Genomic DNA, 8,943 nt, shown 5'->3' on the forward strand with positions numbered 1-8,943 from the left:
GTGGGCCAGGCCCCTCCGTGATGCTCTGTGAGTGTATGAGACACACCATCCTCAGTTAGTGCAGTCTGGCTAAACATTAATTAATACACCATTTAGACACTTTCCTCAGCCATAGCCTCTTGTCACATTTGCTTCACTATCACCCAAGCAGCGGTTGATAGCTTTACTAATATGCATAACAGCTCCATCAGTCTCCTGGATATTATGAGCAAGTGAGGAGTATTCACACTCCTTGGTAGATTTAGGGTCCTTCCTTTTTTCTATTTTATTTTCAGTAGCTTCTATATAATGGAATATAATTCAATATGGAATATGAAATGGATGCACAGTACATCCTCAGCTCTTCTTCCCATCAGGTGCTCTTCCTCGCGTAGTGAGCGTTGCCTGGACGCTGGGGTGAGGTCAGGCATGTGGGCTCCAGCGTGATGCCACCAGGGTCTCTAGGTCGTGCCGTGTGACCTTGAGCACCTCCTCTAACCTCTCTGGGCCTCAGTTTCCGCATATAAAAATGGGGATAATAAGAGCACCTGTCTCCTATAGTTGTTATGAAGAATTAATAAGCAAATATATGTACAATATTCAGAATGGTGCTTACAACAGTAACAAAAGTAAATGCAAGCTCTCGTTACTATTTGTTTATGAAGCTAAATGGAAAAAGAAACCAAAGCGAGCCTAATTTGACACAAAATGGTTATAAAACAGTTGGTACTATTGCAGTCATTTATAGTTGAGAAGGATTTCTGTTCAAACCGATAAAAATGAAACAGCCGTGTCGCTCAAAACTGCAGCTGCGGGGAGAACCCCGCTCTCCAACCGCGTCTGTTGGGCCTCCTAGCCTTGCAAAGTCTGTCTCATAATCTAACACCTTGTGATACAGGTGTGATCCGTGACAAACTACCATATGATATAGTTAATCTTTTGCTTTGATCATGTTTAAATTTTTAAATTATTTCTTTTTCACAATTTGAGTTATTAAAACTTGAAAATTACAGAAATAAGAAAAATAACAAATATTTGGGTTTACATATTTCAGATCATTTTTTTCTACATAAAAAACCATGTATGTTTCTACCCAACAAGATATCAGGAACATTCTCCCATGTCAATAAACATGAGCCTTTGATATGATTTTTAATGCTCACAGAGTGTTAAATCCAATGATTGCACCACAATTCACTTGGCTGATACCCCATTGATGGGCATTAGGGCCATTTACTGAACAGCTCTGAAGCTGTGCCATGCTGAGCTGGAGAATGTGGCCCAGACAAAGACAGCTGGGGGCAAACCAGGTAATAATTATTCAGTGACTCACCCTTGCCTTTCTTGTAAGTTATTTGCCTTAGGCTTAGCTGCAATTTTGAAGGCAAATCTAGGTGTTTTGCAAAAAAACAAATAAGCAGAAGTGCCCCCTGGAGCCTTAGAAGCAGACATAGCTTGCTGTGCAATGAAATCCCAGAGCCTCGCTGGGGCAGGTGAGCAAGGGGAACACAGGACTCCTCATTGAGGAAGAGTTCACTATGGGGGCAGATGCAATACAAGCTTGACTAGAAAAGCCATAGAACATTTTCCATGCCACCAAATCTCTCTTCGATAACAAAATTTACGTCCACAAAAATGTGGTGTGTTTATACCCTGACAGAGCCTCCTTTAAAAAGTCCGGGCAGTGTGACCTTGAAATCAGCATACCTTGGTTCCTTCTTCCCTCCCTTCCTCTTTTTTCCACCTTCTTCCAGTTTTTCATTTGTTTTTTTGAGTGCCAACTTTGTGCCAGGTGCTTTGCCGACACTTGGGATAATAATGGGAATAGGCAGCCCTTACTCGTGAGGACCTTACTCACAGTTCCTCAAGGAAGCCGGCTACAGAAACACCCACCCCAAGTGCATGTGTGAGGGCGTGGAGTGTAGGCCTCACAGAGCAGCTGATGTTTGGGCTGAATCTTGCCAGGAAACAACGGGGAGAGGCTTGTAAAAGGCACTGAGGGTGAAATCACAAGCCCTATATGTGCAGAGAGAAGTGCAAGGCACCTGCAATATTGGGGTCCCTACGGGAAGTGGGCTGTGGTGGAGAGGGAGCAGCACTTTGCACCACATGGAGAGGGAGCCTTCTCAGGGTTCTTCATGAAGAAACCACATGATTGGTCTCGATATTCTTGGTTCCTTGACTTCAAGCAAACTCCACCCTGAAAATGCCTTCCCAGTCCCCCTTCCTTTTCATCTGGTTAACTCAAATTCAGCCTTCAAGTTTCAGCTCAAATGTCACCTCCCTAAAGAATCTTTACACCCTGCCCCCAGCGATGCCCTTCCCAGCACTCCCACGGACTGCATCTCCCTCGACCACTTACCACACTCTCTGTCGATAAGTAGAGGTGTGTATGGATGACTTGTGGGCTGTGATTGTCTGATTTGACTTTTACTCTCTCGTGCTGGAAATAGGCATGTTTGTTTTGGGATCCTTGCAGCTTCCTGCTCTGCATCAGACTCTCCGACTCTTGCAAAGGACATATTCCAGGATCATTTGTCAGTTGGCTTACTGCTGGGTTTGGCCAACGGGAGGCACAGGTGGGAGAGAGAAGGACAGAATATTTCTCTCCTTCACTCTGCTTGGGGCAGTACTACTGACAATAGCTGTAACTCTTTCCAGCCTCCAGCTCCTGCAGGACAACCTCTGTCTCCACAGTTCAAGTTCCTGCCATGTGGCCCCTTCTTCTGGGCTCTGATAACATACCTCTTCCTTTCATCCCTTCAACTTCAGGGACCTCCTGCTGCTTTTGATAATGCTGAGTTGCTTCATTGTCTTCTGCTGCCTTTTTAGCTCATCCTATACCACTGTAACTGGTCCTCTGTATTCAATTCCCGCTGTTGAGCTACCTGGCATGGACCCTGTAACTCAGTCGGATGCTGATGCACATAGTGCCTGGCAGGGGTGCTCGATCAACACATACTGGCCGAATGCTCAAGAACACTCTCTGGTGAGCGGGGAGCCAGACTGGTAGAAGAGGACCGATGCAAGGAGGTCCTTTGGGGGCTATCGAGATTGTCTGAGTGGTGAGGCCTGAGCTGAAGCAGATGCAGCAGAAATGAAGAGGAAGGCAGAGAATCCCGAGACACTGATGACAGATAATAGATGGTCTTCAGTTCTCCAGGAATGACTTGGAGGGCCACGGAGACGGAAGCAGCCGCTGCAATGACTCCCACATTTCTCATTGGGACCCAAGGTATAGATAGCAGTTTGGGCCATTCATTAGGACATGGAACATGGGACCGGGAGAGCCTCTGTGGGTCTGGGACACTTGGGACAGGCACTTCGTTCTCTCCGTCTCTGTGGCCTCATCTCTGCAGTGGGAATCCTGCCGCACACCGCGGGCCCCTGCCCTGCACTGAGACCCGTCAGAGTGCTGTTGGCTGGAGCAGATGCCTGAGGGAACGCTTAACAGTCAAGAAGTATGGTAGTTGCTGGAGAAAGTTAGGCTGGGAGGAGGTTTAGAGAATGAAATGTTCTCTCTCTAAGGTGGACAAATCAGAGCCAGAGACATCCCTTCCAGTTCTGACACTGCTGCTGCTCAGAACCCACCTCAGGGCCCATCTCAGTTGGGCCTCTGTCAGCTACAGACAGGATCACGGGCAAGCACAAGACGTGAGGAAAGGGTAGGGGCACTCCAGATGATGGTCACTACTGACTGATCTGCCCCCAGAAGCGTGGCAGTGGCGGGGGGATGGGTATGGAGCCAGGTCAGAATCTAGGAGGGATTGGATGCTGGACAGGGGGACACTCGTGGGCAGAGGCCGGATGTGAGACCTGGTGGAGGACTTGGTACCCTGTGGGGGATTGGGGGAAGGGTGGGGCAGGGAGAGCAGAGACCAGCCCTGACCTGGGAGAATCAGGGAGTTTCAGGCCTGGGACTGGCACTTCAGCCCTCTTCCATGGCCCTGGAGAGCACTGACGCGGCGGGGCGGGGGAGGAGCAGCTCTGGGATGGCGGTGTCCTCTGTGAACTGGGACACCACCGAGGAGCCCTCAGTGAAAAGAGGAAGAGAGAAAGAGGGCTTTACTGATCTCTGAACTCAGGGACACCTGGTCTGCAATGACCCTGGGCCATGGAGACTTCTAAGTGTCTCCGTGGAGGCACAAGACTTTCCTCCAACATGCCTGGCAGGCCCTTGAGGGTAGGGGCTCTGGCCCTTCCTCCTCTTCTGTCCCGCACAGCCCCTGCCTGACGTGAGATGGCACAGAAAGCGCTGCACACAGTTGTCGCGTATACCACAGCCTGTGTGTTGAACAGACCCAACTGGGATGTAGTCGTAACACATTTATCTTTGTTCCCCCACCATCCTTCCAAAAAATTATTTGCTTAGGACCCTTGACTTTTCCATTCACATGTTTTATAGTCACTTTTGTTGCAAATAGTTTCATCAAATAATTAAAAAGGCTAGTTTGTATAATAATAAAATAATCAGAATGGAAATTAGCATTCAGTTTTGTCCTCTCTTCTTAGCTGGGGCAGAAGGTTGGTGAAAGCTTGCTGTCTGAGAGGCCTGTAGTCAGCTTCTCATTTTCTCAGCTCATGTCTCCCCAACCTGCTAAAGAAGGTTTGCAGTTGAGCGGGGGGTGAGTTAATTAGTGGGCAAGGGAAGGGTCTCCTGTGGTGGGACCTGTGTCTGAAGTAGCCTCCTGCTGAGGCAGACATTTGAAGGTGAGTCTGTCATTTGTGGTACATCCATGAGCTCCCAGAGACCCTTGCTGGTCCCTCTGACCACAGGCCCTGTGACATGGGCAGCTCATTTTGTCCCCTTTCATGTCACCCCCCTGAGCCCCTGGTTTGCTGATGACCTACTCTACAATGAGTCTCACCATTGGGATCCCCTCAGCCTCCTGGCTCTGCTCTTAGGCAGGGTTTTAAACTCCTCCAACCAGGCTTTTCTGCCTCCTGCTCGTCTGGGAAACACTTGCACATCCTTGCTGAGGAATTCTGGGAGTGCAGCCAGACCAGGGGGGCAGCCTGTTCATCCTGCAGCCCAGGCTGCTTAGCTGTCTCAGCATTTCCCGTACCCCCCAGACCCTGGAAATAAAAAGCAAGATCTCCTACTGCAACTGCAGAAGGCCCCTCATCTGTCTGGAGTAAAGGAGGCCTCCCCTCCACAGTCTGAAAGGCAAGTGGGGACTTGGCAGCAAGTGCCCTCCCAAGAAGGCTTTTCCCTACACGTCCCCTTCTCTTCTCTGTAGATACTTTACAGAGCCTTCTAACATTCTCAAGGAGGGGGTGAGCTCAAGGATCATGGAGCCAGTTTAGAATATTACCTTTTTGAATTCTGCACATGAAGCGCTGGCTCACACTCAGCTCAGCTCCATGGCAGGTGAGCCTTAGGCAGGAGTTCTACCTGGCAGACCTGTTACAAGGTGGGCAGAAACCCCAGTGGGCTGGGGTTGACTCAGAGATTCTCACACTCACTCGAAGGCTGGCCCCCTAATTGTTACTCCACTGCACCTGTCCTTTGTCAGGAAACTAAGAACACCCCAGGGAATGGATAAACCTGACATTTAAGCAGTCCTTATACCAATCAATTTGGATTGTCTTTAAGTCATCAGTTAATTCTTAGGTGAGGCTACTAACTCAGTCTCTATTCAACAAAGAGTTTGGAAGTGCTCACGATCGCTCCACGAACTCGGGGGGCAATATGGGCAGATACCTCTCGTTTTTCCAGTTTCATGGCACTAGCTTCATCTAACCAGCAGAAAGTCAACTTCTTTTTTTTTAAATATATTTTATTGATTATGCTATTACAGTTGTCCCATTTCCCCCCTTCTCTCCCCTCCACCCTGTACCCCCCTCCCACCCATGTTTCCCTCCTTTAGTTCATGTCCATGTGTCATACTTATGAGTTCTTTAGCTTCTACATTTCCCATACTATTCTTGCCCTCCCCCTATCTATTTTCAACCTACATTCTATGCTACTTATTCTCTATACCTTTTCCCCCGCTCTCCTCCTCCCACCCCCCCCCCTGCTGCTAACCCTCCATGTGCCCTCCATTTCTGTGGTTCTGTTCCTGTTCGAATTGTTTACTTAGTTTCTTTTGGGTTTGCTTTAGGTGTGGTTGTTAATAGTTGTGAGTTTGCTGTCCTTTTACTATACATGTCTTTTCTTTATCTTCTTTTCTTAGATAAGTCCCTTTAGCATTTCATAAAATAAGGGCTTTGGTGATGATGAACTCCTTTAACTTGACCTTATCTGAAAAGCACTTTATCTTCCCTTCCATTCTAAATGAGAGCTTTGCTGGATAGAGCAATCTGGGATGTAGGTCCTTGTCTTTCATGACTTGGAATATTTCTTTCCAGCCCCTTCTTGCCTGTAAGGTCTCTTTGGAGAAATCAGCTGACAGTCTGATGGGAACTCCTTTGTAGGTTACTGTCCCCTTATCTCTTGCTGCTTCTAGGATTCTCTCCTTCGTTTTTACCTTGGCTAATGTAATTATGATGTGCCTTGGTGTGTTTCTTCTTGGGTCCAACTTCTTTGGGGCTCTCTGAGCTTCTTGGATTTCTTGGAAGACTGTTCCCTTTGCCAGATTGGGGAAGTTCTCCTTTATTATTTGTTCAAATACGTGCTCAATTTGTTGCTTTCCCCCTTCCCATTCTGGTACCCCTATAATTTGGATGTTGGAACGTTTAAATGTGTCCTGGATGCTCTTAAGCTTTTCCTCGATTGTTTGAATTCTTATTTCATCATGCTTTCCTGCTTCGTTGATTCTATCTTCCTTCTGGTCCACTGTATTGTTTTGAGACTCAGATTCCTTCCTTTCACTATTGGCTCTCCTCCTCGTATCTTCCTGCATCTCTTTTATGGTAACCTGCATCATTTCATCTAAATTGCGCCCAAAATCAACCAATTCCGTGAGCTTTCTGATCACCAGTGTTTTGAACTGTGAATCTGATAGATTGGCTATTTCTTAGTCACTCAAAAGGATGAGTCCTGGGGGACCGATCTGCTCTGTTGGATACATGTCTTTCCCTGTCTCTCCTTTTTTTTTCCCCTGGTCTGGTCGCTCTTGTTACGGTGGGGGGCAGAGCCTTAGGTGTTCACCGGGGCTGGGCACCCCAGTCGCTAGATTGTGACGTTATATGTGGGGGCAGGAGCGGGGACGGGAGGGAACAATGGTGGTAGTTCCGTTCTCCTGGGCTCAGACCCTTCTCAGGGATCCGGGGCTGTGAGCTCTGCCCTGGTCCACAGTCACTGCCTCACTGGGTCCGCCCGCCGCAGCTTGCGTACTCAGGGATCACCGCTGCATTCTTGTGCCCCAGATGGCTGTCGCGCTGATTTCGCACCAAATTTTCCCCGACCTCCGCGCGCCGCCAACCCGCACCAGCCCCGCGCCCGCCCGGCTCGTCTTCTCCTACTAGTCTGGATGTACAGGTCTACTTCAACTTCTTGGCTGTCTGACTTCCATTCAGATAAATCCTCTATCGGTTCTGGGTGTTATTCTATCTGTAAATTATTGTTGTAAATTATTGTTGTTCTAATCTTGGTTGTGTGAGGAGGTATGGTGCATCCACCTATTCCTCCATCTTGCTGGAAGTCCGAAAGTCAACTTCTTGAGGTCGCTTCTCTCACCTACTGCAGAAGATCCAGGAAAGTCAGGTGGGTGAGCGAGAAAGCGCTGCAATCGTTGTGCCCGCCTCCGCCACACGGTGGCGCCCTTGAACAGTTTCTCGGCTTTCCACAAAGCTGCTTTTGTCCGTGTCCTTGAGCAGCCTCTCAGGTTCTCCGAGGCACAATGACCCCATTCCCTGGGCGGTAACCTCAGCCAGGGGTCACCCCTCTAGAGCTCACGAGGTTGCCGCTCAGCTGAGTTCGGCCTCAACTTCACTTTCACAGCTGCGGTCCAGGTGCTAGCTAGTCCCAGGAGCCCCGAGGGAGACCTGGCTGCAGGAATCGCAGAGATCCTTTGTTTTCAGCTCGAAACACAGAGCGTCCTCCTATCACGTCCCCATCCTGGGTAACAAGGCTACCTGGTATCCATTTAGACCTCTGAGAAATGTACCCTCAGTAACTCCCTAGGGGACTGCAGATGCCCTACCTCCTCCCTTCCTGCTCTTCACCTCAGGTTAACAGCCCAGGAAGGCCTCTTCGGTTTTCTGCTGGAGTCTACAGGCTAAGAAGTTGGCACTTCTCTCACTAAAGAAAGGGACTGCAGACGTGATCTTTTAATCTTTCACAGGCACCCTTCTTGTCAGTCACTCTGTCTCAAAGTAAAAGTGTGTCTAACAAGCTTGAAGATCTAGGACAATCCGTGGCCCTGACCTTCACAGCAGACCTCTGGGAACGCATTTGAAAACCACACAGCAGTCGGAGCCCTCTGACTTGTGGAAGTGACTTCAGATTCCCAGGGCTTGTTCATGCATGGCAATTAGTGCTTAAAGCTTCCAAGAGCAAAGGGTAGATTCCAGGGAGATGCAGAGTGGGGACTCAGTGCTTTTGCTCCATCGATGGAAGTCACGGAGTGCTGGATGTCACGCTGGTGACTAAGCCAGTGACTAAGCCAGTGACTCCTACCTTTACTGGATAGGAGCCAGGCACTGAGTGGAGCAGAGGGCTCCCAGGGTGAGACAATACACTCCACCATTCGAAATAATAACTGGGGCCATCTTTGAACATGGGCTATATGAAAAGCATTTGGGGGAGCACTTTGCATGTGTTATTTCTAATCCTCATGATCACTCTATTGGTAGATATCTATTATCCCCATTTTACAGATGAGGAAGTGTGACTCAAAGAAGTTAAATAACTAGTCTAGTGTCACACAGCTAGTTATTAGTGAAGTTGGGATTCAAACCCAGATCTTAAGACTTTGCAACGCGTTCACTTCCCTTAATCCTATGTTATCTCTGGAGAACGGTGTCCACCTGGGAAGAAGATGGCAAGCAGGTAGTTGGGGATGGATTTTGCCATATTTC

This window comes from Phyllostomus hastatus, unplaced genomic scaffold, assembly GCF_019186645.2.
Source record: "Phyllostomus hastatus isolate PE091 unplaced genomic scaffold, TTU_PhHast_1.1 phas_scaffold_78, whole genome shotgun sequence".
Lineage (NCBI taxonomy): Eukaryota > Metazoa > Chordata > Mammalia > Chiroptera > Phyllostomidae > Phyllostomus > Phyllostomus hastatus.